We start from the raw sequence: 17,665 nt of genomic DNA on the forward strand, positions 1-17,665 counted from the left end.
GATGGAGACCGAAGAGAATCCCCATTACAGTACAGTCATGTACATCAAATTTTATCGATTTGTAAACCTTAATTTTGGGCAATATACTCTATGCCAGGCACACTTCAATAAGCAAGGGAAGAAAATACCATCACCACCCAGGAAAATGTTCCCAGGGTTCTGAGTGGATAAAACTGTGTCTCACGATCCCTTATCAGCCTCAGAAATAGAACAGCTGGTTATTTTACTAGCAAAATGGTTTTATTCAGGAAGAGCAGATGGATTGCAACTAGGGACAGGCAAGCTACGGCCAACCATGGGCAATTGCAGAGAAAAAAGAGGAGGACTTGCTCCCTTATAGAGGAATGGGTGGGTGGGGTAAGCAGGCTGTTGTAGAAAAAAGCCCAACGCAGTGACCTGGGATTTCAAGTGTAGCAGCTTTTCATTGGCCCAGTTGTGACTGTGTCTCACTGGCTGGGCTGTCGCCTGGGGAGGAGAAGATCTTCCTTCATGCTGCTGGGCTTCTTTCTCTTCCTGCTGGGTCTGCAAAGGGCTGCAAGGAGACCTCCCTCCTCTGGGCCACCAATTCCATCTCAAGTGTGGTTTCATTTATTCAGATGCTCAGTCTATTATGGAGTCAGTAACCACTACATTTCATAATAAATCTCAACCCTGAGTAGGCCTTTATGTTCCCCTTGTGGCATTTCGGTTGATCATATAGCAAGAAAAGTCTCTCGGGCTATATTTATTTGATTTATGAGAAAAAACAGGCTTGAGAATGTGGGTGAATCGTGCAGAGTTGCATGACCAGCAGATGGGGAGCTAGGCATTGAGACAAGGTCCTTTAACCCCAAATCCCATGCACCTTCTCCCATGTCTCTACTTCCTGGGAGGGGGGAGACTCTAATTTTCTACATTGGGTTTGGCATCAGTCATAATTTTAAATCCTTGTTCCCAATCCTCCTTCTGTGGGGCACTTGACAGACCCAAGACTACAGGCATCCCAGAGTCCTTTCTCCATCAGATACTTCAGGACCAAAGGGTTATTTCCTCCACTGATACTTCCCTGCTGCCCCTCCTCACGTTCCCATACCCTTTTGATTAAAGGAGCCTGAGAAAGAATCCTCCCCCTCTTAGCTGGAGAGCTGGGGTAGCTGGCTCCAGGTTCAGCCCCACGCCACACCCGGTTCTAGAGGGAATCTGAGGAGAAGGAACCTCCAGGCAGAGTTGGCCCCATTCATTCACCTTTCACCCACCAAGGTCTAATATTTAGCCCTAGAAACTGCTGCCAAAAGTAGGAAATGGCCTTCCCATGTGCAAAGTCAGTCTCCCATCACTTGTGCCAGCCATGGTTTCTGGGTGGTGGGACAAGAAACACTGTCAGACGAAGAGAGAGCCACAAGGTCTTCTTAAGGGACTGAGCCTCAGGGTGGGCACTTGGCTTCCCACCCAGGAGGTCGAAGGGGAGGTGGTGTGTTGCAAGGCCCAGAGAAACTCAGTATGTGATGGGAGGATTGCCGCTCACGTCCCTGCAGGACCTACCAGATGAAACAGGTTCTTGCCTTATTCTGTAGACCTCTGCAAGGAAATGAGTCAAGGTAGTTGTTTTAGTAATCACAAATACACAGTGAGGCAAATTATGACTTGGAGCCTTTGGATCATGATTCCTGTGGGAAACACATGCTCTTTAATTGAACTTGATTGCCCTGCAGGTGTCAATATTTCCTGCATGTAATAAAAAATAAGACTGCTTGATGGAAAACAACACTTTTATTTCCCTGATAAACAAGCATCTTGTCACAAGGAATCCTTCATCTCTACAACACAGTTTCCCCGGGTGCTTGAGGGGGCCCAGGCTGCGAGTGATTGTTAAAATAAGTGATACCAAGAGCGAGGGCTCTAGGAATCCAGAAAGAGCTGAACAGTGGATTCCCTGGGAGAACATGGGGTCCAGAGCTGTGGACTGGACTTTAAGAGGGAAAAGACACAGAGGGGCAGAAGGAAAAAAAAAAGAGCACACAGGCCACATGAGGGTAGAGAGAGGGGACGAATTCCCAGGTGTTAGGGTCAGTACAGCATCTTCGCTGGGGCCCAGCCACGGCCGTCTGGGCAATGCTACAGGCCCAACTCCGAGAGAGTGCGGCTCAGCCCCAGACCCCTGGCATAAAGCAAAAATCCCAATAAAGTGGGCCCAATGAGTTTGTTTCCTCATGCACAGAAGAGCCACATTTATACTATACTGTGGTCTGCTAAGTACGCAATAGCTTTCTATCTTAAAAAAAAAAAAAAAAAGACAAGTTCCATACTTTAAATAAAGAACACTCTGTTGCTACAAAATGCTCATCATTATCTGAGCTCTCAGTAAGCTGCATTCCCTGACCCCAGATCAGTACAATAAATATAACAAGAGTAAAAAGTTTTGAAATATTGTGAGAATTACCAAAATGTGGCACAGAGACACAAAGTGAGCAAATGCTGTTGGAAAAAATGGTGCCAATAGATTTGCTCCACACAGGGTTGTCACAAATCTCCGACTTGTAATAAATGCAGTATCTGCAAAGTGCGATGAAGCTGAAGCTCAGTAAAACAGGGCAGGACTGTATTTATGCTTCTTCTAAGTGGGAAGGAAGCACGATGCAGGCATGATCGCTAGACTGAGAATAGCATGGACATTTTCCCAAATATCTCCAGGGAGAAGCTTCCTTCCTGTTCTGTTGTCATTCCATCTACCCTGACATCCCAGGCACTTCCCTTCCTGGAAATCGGTGAGAGGCAGAGCAGAGGAACCAGGCCTGACATGGGTTAGAAGGAACATACTACGGGGTTTGGCTGGAGACAGAAGACCCTGAGACCTCTTCTCCCTCATGCTAGGAGAGGGATGAGTTTAGATCAGGCTCTTGTCTGGATCAGGAAGAGAAGTGTGGGCTCCTGAGGATGGTGAGGTGTCCCCCACCCCTGCCCTGCTGCTCTGATTACGTCCAGCACAGATGTGCGAGGTCATGCTCTTCAGCTCTGCTTACAAGCGGGCCCCTGCTGGAATTCCTCTAGGACCTGGGTGTTGACCTTCCTGTTGAGTGTCCCCAGGGCCTCATGTACTGCCTGGAGCCCAAGGAGAACTGACAAATGAGCGATCAGATCAGGCCACCAAACACCTCTGTGGGGACCCCCAGGGCATGGAGGTCCTATGTTCCTCATCTTTGGATCCTAGAACTGCACTATCCAGGGGCCAGCTGCTAGTCAGACATGCCTGCTCACGTTTTAGTTAATTAAAGCAAATGAAGTGGAACATTCCCATCCCTCGTCACACCTGCCACATTTCCGGTGCCCAGTAGTGCATGTTGACAACACAGAACACTCCCAGCCTCAGAGACAGCTCTCCTGGGCCCCTCTCTCGACGACCCAATCTTCAGAGACACAAGCATGAGCAGCAGGTTATTAGAGAGAGGGGCTCCCCTGTTCCTGCTCCTCCAGCTGAGGCCAGGCTGCCTCACCCAGCGTCACCTGCTCTTCCTCCAGGGCCTCAGACCTTCTCTGGCCTCTGTGGAGACAGAGCCTTCAACAAGACCCCGACACAGTTGCAAACCTTCAATGAGAGAAATGATCCCCCTTCAAATGGCACATCCCCACCCTACCAGATCCTGTTAGCTCTCATGTGCACAGGGATCAACCTGAGATCCCAACTGGGGCGGACACACGCTGGGGTAGATGTGGTCTGTGAACAGCCCCTCTGCCAGGCCCACAGCAGCTGCCCATTTGTCAGTTCTCCTTGGGCTCCAGGCAGTACATGAGGCCCTGGGGACACTCAGGTCCGCCCCCGGGGCCATCGTGGCCATCTACGGGGATGACGTCATTGAGCAGCAGCGGGCCACCGACCAGATGCTCCTGCACTTTGGAAACCTGGCCATGCACATGAACGGGGAGCTAGTTCTCAGGAAGGTGAGTGCCTGCCCCTCCCCCAAGTGGCCCCACCCACTAGGCTTGCAGAGCCCCGCCCCTTGGCCACAGAGCCCCGCCCACGCTCCAAGCCCTGACGCGAGGGCGGGGCTTGAACGCAGGTCCCGCCCCGTGCGCTCCTGGGGGCGTTCCCTGCACCACCCTGCACTGGGCTCCATTGGAGAGAGGCGCATGTGCAGCCACCCAGAGTCCCTCCCTGGCCGGCGGGAGTTCTAGAGGCCTGTGTGAAGGCTGCTGGGCTGGCCGCACACACTGGCTCTCACGGTCCTGCCGAGCTGGGCTCCTGGGAGCGACCAGGCCCAGGACAGAGGCTCCGAGCACCAGAGCCGGAGTCCCTGCTCCTGACTGATCCCGCTGCTCCAGCCACACAGCGATGGGCCTGCCCCCCTGTCAGGGTCACGGACCCCCCTGGGACCTTCCCTCAGGCCTGCCCGGGGCCTCCCCCAGTCCTTCCAGGGTCGGGTCTCAGGGCAAACTGGCACTGGTGTGTATGTGGGCGCACCTGCTGTGGATTTCCTCTCGCCTCACCTATAGACTGGGGGACTTTGGAAGAGTTAGATTACCTCTAAGCTTGTGTTCTTCTTTAGAAAGCTTATGGGGTTGTTATGAAATTCAAATGTCTCCCTAGAACCTGGGGTTACCCCAGACATAGGACAGTCACTCAGTATTTGGAGTTGGTTGTCACTCTCGCTAGGGGCCCAGCACACCGTTGGGCCCATGGCCGGTCCCTCCTGAGTAGGATCGTGCGGTTAGCTGGAGGCTGGCATACACCTCTGATCGTGCCCCTCTGTTCCCATATTGGAGAATCAGATTGGTGGAGATGGACAAGGAGAAGGGAAATGGGCTTTACTCAAGAGACAAAACAAGCAGGGAAGCTGTGAAGGGAGGGAAAGAGGGAGGAGGGGCAATGTCATGCCCAGAGAGTCATGGGGACAGTGACTGCATCTTGCAGGAATGGGACGACAGGTGCTGCTTTCTGGTCCCGGGTATGAAATGTGAGGGCTGGGAAGGGCCCAGAGACCCTAGACCCGCTTCTCATCACAAAGATGAAGTGATTATGGTCCCAGGAGGACTGCAGAGCTGAGGGCACATTGAGTTCCGGGGTCAGGGATGTAATCCCCAGAGCAGTGAGCCTGAGTGCTCACCTCTACCCTGACTGTCCCCTGTCCTTTCCCAAGGCCACCCTGTCCTGGGCCATGCCTGCTAAGGTCCATGCAGAGGGTTACTTTGCAGATTTTGAAGACTGGACAGAGGGAGCAAAACTGTGCATATAGTTTATCTCCTCTGTCATCTCCTTTTCATTTTCTCGCTTCCCTACCCATGAGCTCCCTCGGGGGCTCTTTCCTGTTGCCTGATTGGATGATTGCCATCCTGAAGGACCTGGTCCCATCCAGGCACAGGAGGTCCTTGCATCTCCAATGTCTATAAAATCTCTGCCAATACCCCCCTCTCCACTCTCCTAGCATCACCCTGGCTCCTGACCTGGGTCTGCACCGTTGAATGGTGCTGAGCAGCCCTGCTTGGGGGGCAGGGAGCCGGGAGGGGGGGTGAGATGAGAAGGGCTGGGCCCGCACTGCTGGAGGGGCTCCGGAAGCCTTGATCTGCCCCGGGCGCCCCTCCCCCCACTTTGTGCTCTTCTGCCCCGGGTAGGGGGAGGGGACTCTGAACATGCCCCATTCTTCTCTTCCCACCAGCTGTCAGGACTGATCCCACAGAAGTCTGCTATCACAAGTTCTCTCATCCTGGGCTCAAGAGAGGGGGTGAAGGACGTAAAAGCTGATAGAGGGGAAGAATAAGAGGAAATGGGAGTGTGGAGGGGATAGGAGGCAAAGCAGAAGGCCAACAAGTTGCTTCCCTAACTTTGTCTTTGGCACTTTGGGATCAGAACAGCCCAGGGCAGAGCACTGGGGTAACCTCTATGGCACGTGACACAAAAGTGGAAAAGAGACGGTGGTAAAAATCCATGCAGGGAACTGAAGGATGCCCTGAGCACATCTTCCCAGGGAACGGTACCCCCCACCCCGCTTCCATAGAGGCCCTGAAGTGGCCAGGCGGCAGCCTCCCATGGCTCCTTATTGGGAGGGGAGTTCCATCGGTCCCCACAGGGCCACCGTGTGCTCGGGCCCCAGAAGGTGTGGGTCACATTGTGTTCTTTGTGAAGAGCACCTCTGGAGGTGTTCAACATCTTGCTCTGCAGGACCCACCGCGCCCTCCCAATTCCCCAAGGTCAATAGGGAGTAGCCACAGCTAATCACTAGGTGTTGGGGGGAACCCCGGGGGGAGGGTGAGGAGGCCTGACCTTCCACAGTTCAGGCTCCCGGGAAAAGTGAGAAGGACAGGGGCCCCGGGGCTCCCTCTCATGCCAGCAGGGCGGCTTAGCCCCGAGGGCACATGGCAGCCCGGGCTCAAGTAGGGGACACTGCAGCATCCAACCCCGGCTGGGAGATGCCTGCGCCCTGGGGGCCCCGCAGCCTCTGCGGAGACCCGCAGAGGGCCTGGGTCACCTCACGGCACCGTTTCCCAGGCTGAGGTTCTATGGATTTTTCATGTTCGTGTAAAAATTGAACACAAAACAAAAATTGAAGGAAATTCAATGCAATGCTAATTTAGAATGGGTTAAAGAGGCAGGATTGCAATGGTCTTATTATTATTCCAGTATTATAATTAAATAGCATAAATATATCTGGTTTCATTACACTCGAAAAACAGTGTGTTCTGTAAATTTTTCATGTTGGAATACAGTATCACTATAAAATTTCTATTTTTACTATGATAGTATAATGAAAAAAAAATTTAACAAGCACAGGCAAGTTTGGTAGGGGTGTAACCAAAAAACGGATAATGAAGAGAAAAGGGGGTAAGCCCTCCAGGTAACTGTCCCCCTTGGTGGTGCAGGTGTCACACTGGGCCCTTCCACAAGTGGGGTGGGGGACAGCGTCAGCTCTCCCACCCTGTGTCATCAGACCTCCTGCTCCTCACAGGCCCAGGGGTGGGACTCAGGCTCTTCATCCTGGAGTCTAGGGCCTCCCTTTTCTGCTGCTCCAGGTCACTGTCCAGGGGACCAGTGGCTTGAGGGCTGCCCAGCCACAGGCCCGGGTCGCACCTCTCCTGGAGGACACTTACACTCTCAGCAGACAGACATCACCCTCAGCCTCAGAGCCGCAAACAGGCCCGGTGCTCTGTGGATCTGACCGCTGGGGACCTGGGGACCTAAGGTCACCTTCCAAGCCCTGAGGAGCCATCTGGGTCCTGCACACCCACCCCAGGCTGCCCTCCTCCCTCGGCCTCTGTGCTTCCCCGGGGAGCCCAGCACCTCTGTGCCGCAGATGCTTGTTAGACACGTGGGAAGGACCGCCCTGCAGGTGTGGGCTGGGGCCTCAGAGCATCTGGACTTGCAACGTGTCTGGAAGTTTAACGGGACAGGAGGCCAAGGACCAAGGTCTGCCCCGCTGTGGCCCCTCTGGTCCCAGCCAGCTAACAGTGCAGGGAGACGTTTTACAGTTAATGGGGGAGCATTACAGTTAATGCTTTCACATGAAGCAGAATTTATCTCCTGCGAGTTTTATCTTTAAAACCTTCTTATGTAAAATGAAACACAAAAACAGAACAGCACTGCAAGCAAAGGTAGCAGTCGCTGAATTCGTGTGGGCACCGTGCTCTGTTGACTCTGTGAAAGCCCAAATGCTTCTGAGAAGCTTCTCCCAGCTTCCTTGCCCTGCCCCCAGGCTTCCGTCGTGGAAATTGCCTTCTCCCAGCTCTCCCGGGGCTCCACTGCCATCCCAGGCCGGTGCCACAAATATTTTTGGGCCAATTATGTATAATTGTCGTGCTTGGGATATTCATGGAGTAGCTGATTTCATGCTTGTATCCTAAAATTGGTAATGACGTTGACGTCCTTCTACCAGAGGCTGTCAGGGGGCTGGAGCCGATCCGCATACTGGCCTGGGGGTTGGCCGCAGGCGGGTTTATAAGAAACCGTAGAGCTGTACACTTAAGATGTGTGCCCTGTACAATATGTGGAGTGAGCAGCAGTTAAAAACCAGGCCTATAAAATATAAATTTTCACAGGAAGCAAACTTGAAGCCCACGTGGCTTCTTCTGATTTCAACCAAATATAGAAGATGGAAATAATGCCAAGTCTCCTCCACGCTCTCCCAGAGAAGAGACACAGAGGGCACACGCCCATCATTATCAGGAGACTCTCGATGCCACCCCAGCATGGACATGGCAAGAGAGAGGAGATCACGGGTCAACTCTTCTGGTTGTAGATGGCAAAATCCAAAACCAAACAGGAGCCGTGTAAACTTGGGAGATTTAGAAGCGACACTGGGATCTCACGGTGGGATTTCCGCCGGGGGGGTGGTGGTGGTGGATGTGGACAGGGTCACTGGCCATTTGGGTGTTGCCTGGAGGAGTCGTGAGAAGGGACAGTACCATTGGATTGGTGAAATGAACATTCGGTGACTGAGGGAAGGAGGGTCTAGGGGACTCTCAGGGAGAGTCCTGGGTGGGCGTCACAGGCTATGGCTAGGGAGGGGACCCTCTGAGACAACATGGGACTCTCTCCCCTGCCATTGCAGGGTCTAAGAGAAGGATGAGAAGTCTGTAGAGACTTTGTCATATTGGGGGGTAGGAAAGGTGCCTACTCAGAGACAGTGCAGCCCCCGTCCACCCTCAGCCAGGCCTTAGGCCAGGCTCACACAGTTGCTCAGATCAGTAGTCAGTAGAGAGCAGGGGATATGCCACCTTCATCCATTAAACCACCAGACACCAGCGCAACAGGTCACTGTCCTCGTTAATCAGCACTAACTCTTCATCCAGGGTTGGTGGGTGAAGGCCAAGCTAATTCACTAGAGACCTGTCATGTGGGCAGTTGGCTTGGAAATGCCTGGACTCTGAGTCGTCTGGGGGCCAAGCAGACCACTGGTCAGACCCCCAAGAGTTCACTTCGGGCAGCTATGTGTGAAGATGCTGAGGGAGGAGGGACAGAGATTGGACCCCCTGACCCTTCAAGGGGCTTTCTTGCAGGAAAACTTCATAGCTTTTGGGTCAGGGATTGAAACCTATGGGTGGAGGCTGAGTCAGGCATGTGCCCTTTGTCGCAGGCACCTCCCGTGTCCTGAACGAGGAGAGTTTAGGGAATGGAGGGAGGGTAGCCCCTGGTCTGGAGTCCAGGACACAATCTAGAGGATTTGAGGGATTTGGGGATCTCTCTCCCCAGGGAACCACCTGCATGCCAGTCCCAGATCCACCTGTCATCAGTGTTATGACTCTGGACAAGTCACATCTCTAAACTTCAGTGCCATGAGCCAGGAACTATGGGTGATGGCACCTGCCCTGTGCATCCCACGGGGCGCTGATGGGGATCACAGGAGATAGCAGCAGATATTCTCCCTAAGTGGTAAAGCATCATGCCTATGTTTAGGCTGAAAGGTCACCTTCCACCCGCCCCTGTCCTGTAGCCATCCACGCTTCCTCTCTGGAGGCAGCCACTCCTGCATTTCTTGCTTATTCTTCCAGATGTGTCATACTGGATCACTTACAAGGTACAGTCATTTTCCTTCGGCACTATCTGGATTTTCTTATAGTAAGCTTTATAGCATAATGCTAGTAAGTAGGCCCCATATCACAGAACAGGGAACTGGGGACAGAGGGGTTGGGTAACTTTCCCAAGCGCGTGTGCCTCCTAGTGCGATTGGATATCAGGCATCAGTCACCAGCTCCTGCGCTCCCGGTCACTGTCCTCTATTTTATCTTTTCTTTTCTTTTTTTTTTTTTTTTTTTAAAGATTTTAATTTATTTATTTGACAGAGAGAGAGATAGCGAGAGCAGGAACACAAGCAGGGGGAGCGGGAGAGGGAGAAGCAGGCTTCTTGCCGAGCAGGGAGCCCGATGTGGGACTCGATCCCAGGACCCTGGGATCATGACCTGAGCCAAAGGCAGACGCTTAACGACTGAGCCACCCAGGCGCCCTATTTTATCTTTTCTATACTGTCTCAACGAAATGAAGTTGTATCCCCACACATCAGTCTGCTGGGGGTGGTAAGGGCACACCACATCGCAGTAGCTCTCTTCTGAGCCCAGCTCAGACTCAGTGGGCTCCCCAGGCATGGGTAAACAAGGAGAATGGGACTGTGACCTAGGAGTGAATGAACACACTTAGGGTCTTCTCCCAGCTGCATATCAACCTTCTCTCCACGGTAGTGTACTTTCCAGGATCATGGTTCAGGTTATAAAAAGAGAAGGTCAAAGGGATTCAAACACAGGATTCACAAGTAAATCATCTGTGCTCAAGAAAACGTAGTGGCCGTCCCCAGCAGTGCCTCAGCAGCATCAGAATGGACTTCCGGCCAAACAACAGGGTAGCACCACAAATATCACCCCCACTGACTACTCCACTGAGGGTACTGTGGGTATAAAATCAGTAAGCAGATTGTAGGGGAGTGACCGTAATTTGTACAGCAGAGACTGGATGTTGGGGAGGAAGGGAGGAGCAGGGAAGGTGCACACTCAGAGCCAGGGAGCCCCTGCCAGCTCTCAGCCACGCCTTAGTTCTGGCTGCTCAGATGATGGGTCAGATCCTTGGTCAGCAAGATACTGGAGGCTTGTAGACTTCATCCATTAAGCCACCGGAGCACCAGCCCGGCAGACCCCTCTCCTAGCTAATGTTAACTGCTCATCACCCAGGTTTGGTCAGTTGAATATGAAGCTGATTCTCTGGGCAACTGTCAGGTGGCAGTTGGTTTAGAATGTCCTGGGTTCTGAGACAGTTGGGAGTCAAGAAGACCAGTAGTCATTCCGGGTGGTCACCTGACCACCAGCAAGGCAGTAGCATCGAGTGCTGGGGGGCAAGGGAGGGGGAGATGGAGATGTGTTTGGATCACCCCACCCCCACCCCTGTCCATCACTGGGGAAAGGCATTGTATTTTGGGTCAGGGATTGAAACATAGAGCCAGGACTTGAGTCGGGTTTTGAGCCATTCTCTTGGGCCAACACCCCCTTAGGGGGCCAGCTGTCTCCTCGCAGCAACCTTGGGGCAGGAGGATGTGCGCAAGGGAGTGAGGGAAAGGGCTTGGGCACGATCTCATACCCTGGTGATCAGGGATCTCTATCCCCAGAGAGGCATCTGTATTCCCTGCCTCAGAACCATCGCTCATTAGTGCTGTCACTCTGAGTGAGTCACTTAATCTCTCTAAATGTCTGTGCCCTGAACCATAAAATAATAAAGAGCCCCTACTCTGCCCACCCCACAGTGCAGATGTGAGCATCACAGGAAGTGACAGATTTTTTTCCATGAGCTCTGAAACATGTCCATGTAGTTTCCATCTACGTCTTGCAGCCCTCCACATGCCCTCTCTAGAGGTGACCAGTACTACCTTTCTTGCTTATTTTTCCAGACGTCTCCTATTTGAACACTTATGTAGCTAGAACTTATAAAGCATCAATCCTTTTTCTCCAGGTTTTGTATTTACTTATTTTTTAGCTTCGTAACGTAATACCAATAAATAGATCCTGTTAACATTTCCATATCCCAGAGCAGGAAACTGAGAAACAAAAAAAGGCTAATTAACCTCCCCAGGTACATGTGCCTTTCAAATGGGATTTGACTTCAGGACATCAGGTGCCAGCACCCATGCTCTCAGTCACTGTGTTGTGCTGACTTTCTACTTGCCTCATCTAAAGAAAGTTATTATTCCCATATATAATCAGTCTTTGGGGTATTTTAGGTTCACACCAAACTGCAAGATCCATCTTCCTGAGACCTACTTGGATTCAGGTGGCTCCCCGGGCAGCTAGTGATACGGAGAGCCAAAGTTTGATCTGGGAGTATGTTATTAATACTTTTGCCAGGAAGATGTAAATAACTATCCTTATTGTGCATACATTTCCCAGTACCTTGCTTCAGGAACACAAAAAGAAAGAATGAATTCAAACAAAAGATACACGTGGGGAGTGATCTTCAGTGAAGAAAATATACCTGCTGGCCCCTGTAGGCAAAATGGGCTCGGGCCACACAGGGTCCCCTATGAGCTACTCCATTGACCTCGATGTGGGAATTCCAACATTAAGTTGACTCAAGAGAAATCACTGTACAGTTGGCCGTTGAACAACATAAGGGTTAGGGATGCTGACCTCCCGTGCAGTTGAAAATCCAAGTATAACTTTTGACTCCCCCAAAACTTAACTACTAATAGCCTACTGTTGACCAGAAGCCTTATCGTTAACATAGTCAACTAACACATATTTTGTGTGTTATTTGTATTATATACTGTGTTCTTACAGTAAAGTAAGCTAGAGAAAAAAGTTATTGAGAAAAATCATAAAGAGGAGAAAATATATTTACAGTACTCTATCAAAAAAAAAAAAAAATCCAGGGTGTCTGGGTGGCTTAGTCGGTGAAGCATCTGCCTTCAGCTCAGGTCATGGTCCCAGGGTCCTGGGATCGAGTCCCGCATCAGGCTTCCTGCTCGGCGGGGAGCCTGCTTCTCCCTCTCCCTCTGCCCCTCCCCCTGCTTGTGCTCATTCACTGTCTCTCAAAAAAAAAAAAAAAATAAGTGGACCCTCACAGTTCAAACCTGTGTTGTTTAAGGGTCAACTGTACTTTATTTGATGCATTATGTTGAGAGACAAACTATACAAATGTTTAAAAAAAATAACCATACAAATGCTAAGTCATATTCTTTTTTATCCAGATATCATTCACATCTCATAAATTGATCTTTTTTAAAGTGTACAGTTTGGTGGTTTTTAGTATCTTCGGGTTTTGCAATCGTGTCTAATCCCAGTACATTTCCATCACCCCAAAAGGGAACCCCATACCTATTATCAGTCAATATCATTCTCTCTGCCCCATACCCCCCAGCACTGGTTCATTCTGTCGCTATGTATTTTCCTATTCTGGACATTTTATATAAATGCCAAACAATGTATTGCCTTTTGTGTCTTTTTTCAGTAAGCAAAATGTACTCCAGTTTCATCCAAGTTGTAGCACATATCCATACTTCACTCTTGAAATGGCTAAATAATATCCATTGTATGGATAGAATACTTCTGTATTTCCACTCATCAGTTGATGGACAGTTGGGTTATTTCCACCTTTTGGCTATTATGAATAGTGTTGCCATAACACTCATGTACAAGTTTTTTTTTTCTCCTGGGCATGCACACCTTCTGGGTCATATAGTAACTCTGTGTTTAATTTTTTGAGAAACTGCCAAAAACTATTTTCCTTTTTATATTTGCACCAGCAATGTATAAAGGTTTTGACTTCTCCACATCATTCCCAAAACTTGTCTGTTTGTTTGTTTGTTTGTTTTTAATTATATCCATATTAGTATGGATGGCATGGTATCTCACTGTGGTTTTAATTTTCATCTTCCTAATGACTAATGATTTTGAACATGTTTTTATAAGTGCTTATCGATAATCGCTCCTGTTTGGAGCAACATCCAAATCTTTCGTTCGTTTAAAAAATTTGGTTATTTGACATTTTATTGTTGAGTTGCCAGTGTTCTTTATATATTCTGGATAATAAGCCTTATCAGATACATGATTTGCAAATATTTTCTTCCATTCTGTAGCCTGTATTAGACCTTTCTTGATGGTGTTCTTTGAAGCATGAAAGATTTTAATTTTGATAAAGTCCTATTATTTTTCCTTTTGTGGCTTGTGGCTTTGGGCACCATATGCAAGAATTCACAGCCAAATCCAAGACCATGAAGATTTTTATCCACGTGAAGATTTAAGTTTTTCTTTGGAGATTTATATAGTTTAGCTCTTATGTGATCTATTTTTGATTTAAAGTCTATTTGGTGTGATTTTAGCATAGCCACTCCTGCTCTTATTATTTGCACAGAATATATTTTTCCATCCTTTCATTTTCAACCTGGATTGAATTCACTGATCCAAAGGCACAGGGTGGATGGATGGATTTAAGAAAAAAGATGCAACCATATGCTGCCAGACAAGAGACTCACCTCCGCTTTAAGGACAGACACAGTCTTAAATGAAGGGATGGAAAAAGATATCCCATGCACGTGGAAACCAAAAACAGTGGGGAGTGCTATACATTTACCAGACAAAATGGACCTTAAACTGATGAGAACAGATATTACACTTGCTCATGGCCAAAAGGCTGAGAAGCAATAAACAAAATAAACTTGAAGCCAAAAAATGTTAACAAGAGACAAAGACAGACATTATACAATGAATAAGGGTCAATTTATCAAGAAGATATAACAGCTCTAACTATACACGCATCCAACATCAGAGCACCTAAATATATTAAGCAAATATTAACAGATCTGAAGGGAGAAATAGACACAAAATAATAGTAGGGGACCTCAATGCCCCCACTTTCAGCAAAGGATAGATCATCCAGACAGAAAATCAATAAGGAAAAATTGGACTTGAACCATACTTCAGACTATGTGGACCTAATAGCCATTTATAGAATATTCCATCCCAACAAAAGCAGAATACACATTCGTCCCAAGTGGACACAGAACATTATCCGGGGTAGACTATGGGATAAGATACAAAATAAGTCTTCACAAAATTAAGAAGACCAAAATCATACCAGGTATCCTTTCTGACCACAATGATACAAAATTAGAAACCAGCAAGAAGAAAGCAGAGGAAATCTGCAAATGTGTAGAACTTAAACAACACACTCCTGAAAAACCAATGGGTCAAAGAAGAAAGCAAGGGGCACCCGGCTGGCTCAGTCGGAAGAGCATGAGGCTCTTGATCCCGGGGTCATGAGTTTGAGCCCTGCATTGGATGTAGAGATTATTTAAAATGAATAAATAAATTAAAACCTAAAACAAAGAAGAAAATAGATTTCAAACAACCTAACTCTATTATCTCAAGGGCACCAAGCCCAAAGTTAGCAGAAGAAAGGGAAGAACAAAGATCAGAATGGAAATAAAAGAAATCGAGACCAGAAGAACAATAAAAAAGATCAGTGAAACTAAGAACTGGTTTTTCAAAAAGATAAAGCAGGGGCACCTGGCTGGCTCAGTTAATAGAGCATGTGACTATTGATCTTGGGGTCATGAGTTCGAGCCCCATGTTGGGCGTAGAGATTACATACATAAACAAACAAACAAAAAATGTATGTATAGGCATCTGGGTGGTGCAGTTGGTTAAGCATCCGACTCTTGGTTTCAGCTCAGGTTGTGATCTCAGGGTGGTGAGATCAAGCCCTGCGTCAGGCTCTGTGCCAGGCTCTAAGCTCAGCGTAGAGTCTGCTTGAAATCCTCCCTCCTCCCTCTGCCCCTCCCGCTTATGCTCACTCTCTCTCTCTAAAAACAAATAAATCTTTAAAATGTATATATATTTTTAAAAGATAAGACAAAACTGGCAAACCTTTAGCTTCTGACACTACAGAAATGCACGCGGTCAGAAACTACTCCTATAGGGCGTCTGGGTGGCTCAGTCAGTTAAGCGTCTGCCTTCGGCTCAGGTCATGATCCCAGGATCCCCGGATCAAGTTCCGCATCAGACTCCCTGCTCAGTGGGGAGTCTGCTTCTCCCTCAGACCCTCCCCCCTCTCATGCTCTCTCTCTCATTCTCTCTCAAATAAATAAAATCTTAAAAAAAAGAAAGTACTACTATAAACAATTATATGTCACCAAATTGGATAACCTAGAAGAAATAGATAAATTTCTAGAAGCATAAAACCTACCAAGGATGAATCAAAAGGAATAGAAAATATGAATAGGCGCCAACGTGTTACACACTAATACTCTATAATGAACAGTGGGCACTGGCCCAAATGTCCATGCTGTTCGTGTCCTTTGAGTCATTCTACATGTTTTTCCTTCTGCCTTACAGGGTCTGTCACTTCGCAGCAATAGGTCCTGGGCAAGCTTCTCAGGCTCATTGACCTCATCCATCTCACATACAGAATGGGAAACACATTGGTTGTAATGCTTACCTCACAAGGTCATCACAAGGATCAGATGATGTGGGAAAGCACTTTATGAACTGTAAAGTCCTGTGCCCACATGAACTAAGAGAGTATAAAACAATGGATGCCAGGAGGTTAAGACAGGGAGGGAACTTATAAGATAGAAATAACTGGTGCACAAAAATGGTAGATGTGATTTTTGTTCTGCATTCTGGTGAGAGAGGCTTTATAAAAGTACAAATGAATTAATAGAGCAAAATTGGGGTAAGGGTTAGGAAAGAAGATCATTGGGAAGGGGAGGCCTGAATGCTTCTGGATCCTCTGAAGTCTGGAGAGAGGAAAGTGCTTGTTTGTTATCCAGCAGAGAGCAATTCCTGCAAGCGAGCTAAGGCAATTTTTGCTTGACCCAGACAGATTCAAATCTTGCCTCTGCCATCTTGATATTAGGACTCAGTTTCCTCACCTGTAAAGTGGGCCTAATAATGGTACCAACCTCAAGTATTGCTGAGATGCTTATTTTCATAAATTTTTGTCATTCAAAAATATTTTTTTAAAATTTCTTTGACAGAGAGAAAGAGAGAGCACAAGCAGGGGGAGCGGCAGGCAGAGGGAGAGAGAGAAGCAGGCTCCCCGCTGAACAGCCAGCCCGATGTGGGACTCGATCCCAGGACCCTGGGATCATGACCTGAGCCAGAGGCAGATGCTTCACCGACTGAGCCACCCAGGCGCCCCTCAAAAAGATTTCTTAATAACATGGCATTATAACCAAAGTATGAAATAAATGTACATGAGTTTATATTGATATAAATAAATGAACAAACACACAAATGGGGGAGAAGAAGCAAATTTTCCTTTAAAAGAAATCCAGATAATAGACACCCCAGTTCAGGAGGTGAAGTTGAATCCTCCCCATCCCCTACCTCAAGGGTGGGCTGGATTTAGAACATGCTTCCAACTAACAGAGGGAAACGGTGACTTAGGGCAGCAGAATGACACCCAGAACCTTAAACTGAGTGACAGAAGTCCGCAGTAACGTCATGTGAATCTCACCAGCTATGAAGAGGTGAGAAGGCACAGAAGCACTTCACCTCTGTGGTATTCTTTCCAAAATTCCATACCCCCAGCCTACTCATGAGAAGAACATCAGACAAACCCAAACTGAGGTTAATTCTACAAAACAGCTAGCCAGTAAGTACCCTTCAAAACTGTCAAGGTCATGAAAAACAAGAAGGAGAAACAAGGGGCGCCTGGGTGACTCAGTCGTTAAGCGTCTGCCTTCAGCTCAGGTCATGATCCCAGGGTCCTGGGATCGAGTCCTGCATCGCGCTCCCTGCTCCGCGGGGGGGCCTGCTTCTCCCTCTCCCACTCCCCCTGCTTGTGTTCTCTCTCTCGCTGTGTCTCTGTCAAATAAATAAATAAAATCTTAAAAAAAAAAAGAATGAGGGCGCCTGGGTGGCTCAGTTGGTTAAGCAACTGCCTTCGGCTCAGGTCAAGATCCTGGAGTCCCGGGATCGAGTCCCACATCGGGCTCCCTGCTCAGCGGGGGTCTGCTTCTCCCTCTGACCCTCTTCCCTCTCGTGCTCTCTGTCTCTCATTCTCTCTCTCTCTCAAATAAATAAATAAAATCTTAAAAAAAAAAAAAAAAGAATGAGAAACTGTCTCAGACCAGAAGACATTGGGTAAATGTGACAACTAAATGCAGCATGGTGTCCTAAGGTTGTGTGTCCCGCACTGGGAAAGGACAATAAAGAGGAAATTGGCAAAATCAAGTCTGGAGTTTAGCTCATGGAACTAAAACAACATTGTTTTCTTTGTTGT

The 17,665-nt window shown here is 48.4% G+C and overlaps 1 pseudogene; it reads right to left on the reverse strand.

Moving 5' to 3' along the window:
* Window positions 1–13,900: 13,900 nt before the first annotated feature.
* LOC118522702 (U2 spliceosomal RNA) lies at window positions 13,901–14,080 on the reverse strand (annotated as a pseudogene).
* Window positions 14,081–17,665: the final 3,585 nt, after the last annotated feature.

This window comes from Halichoerus grypus, chromosome 13, assembly GCF_964656455.1.
Source record: "Halichoerus grypus chromosome 13, mHalGry1.hap1.1, whole genome shotgun sequence".
Classification (NCBI taxonomy): Eukaryota; Metazoa; Chordata; class Mammalia; order Carnivora; family Phocidae; genus Halichoerus; species Halichoerus grypus.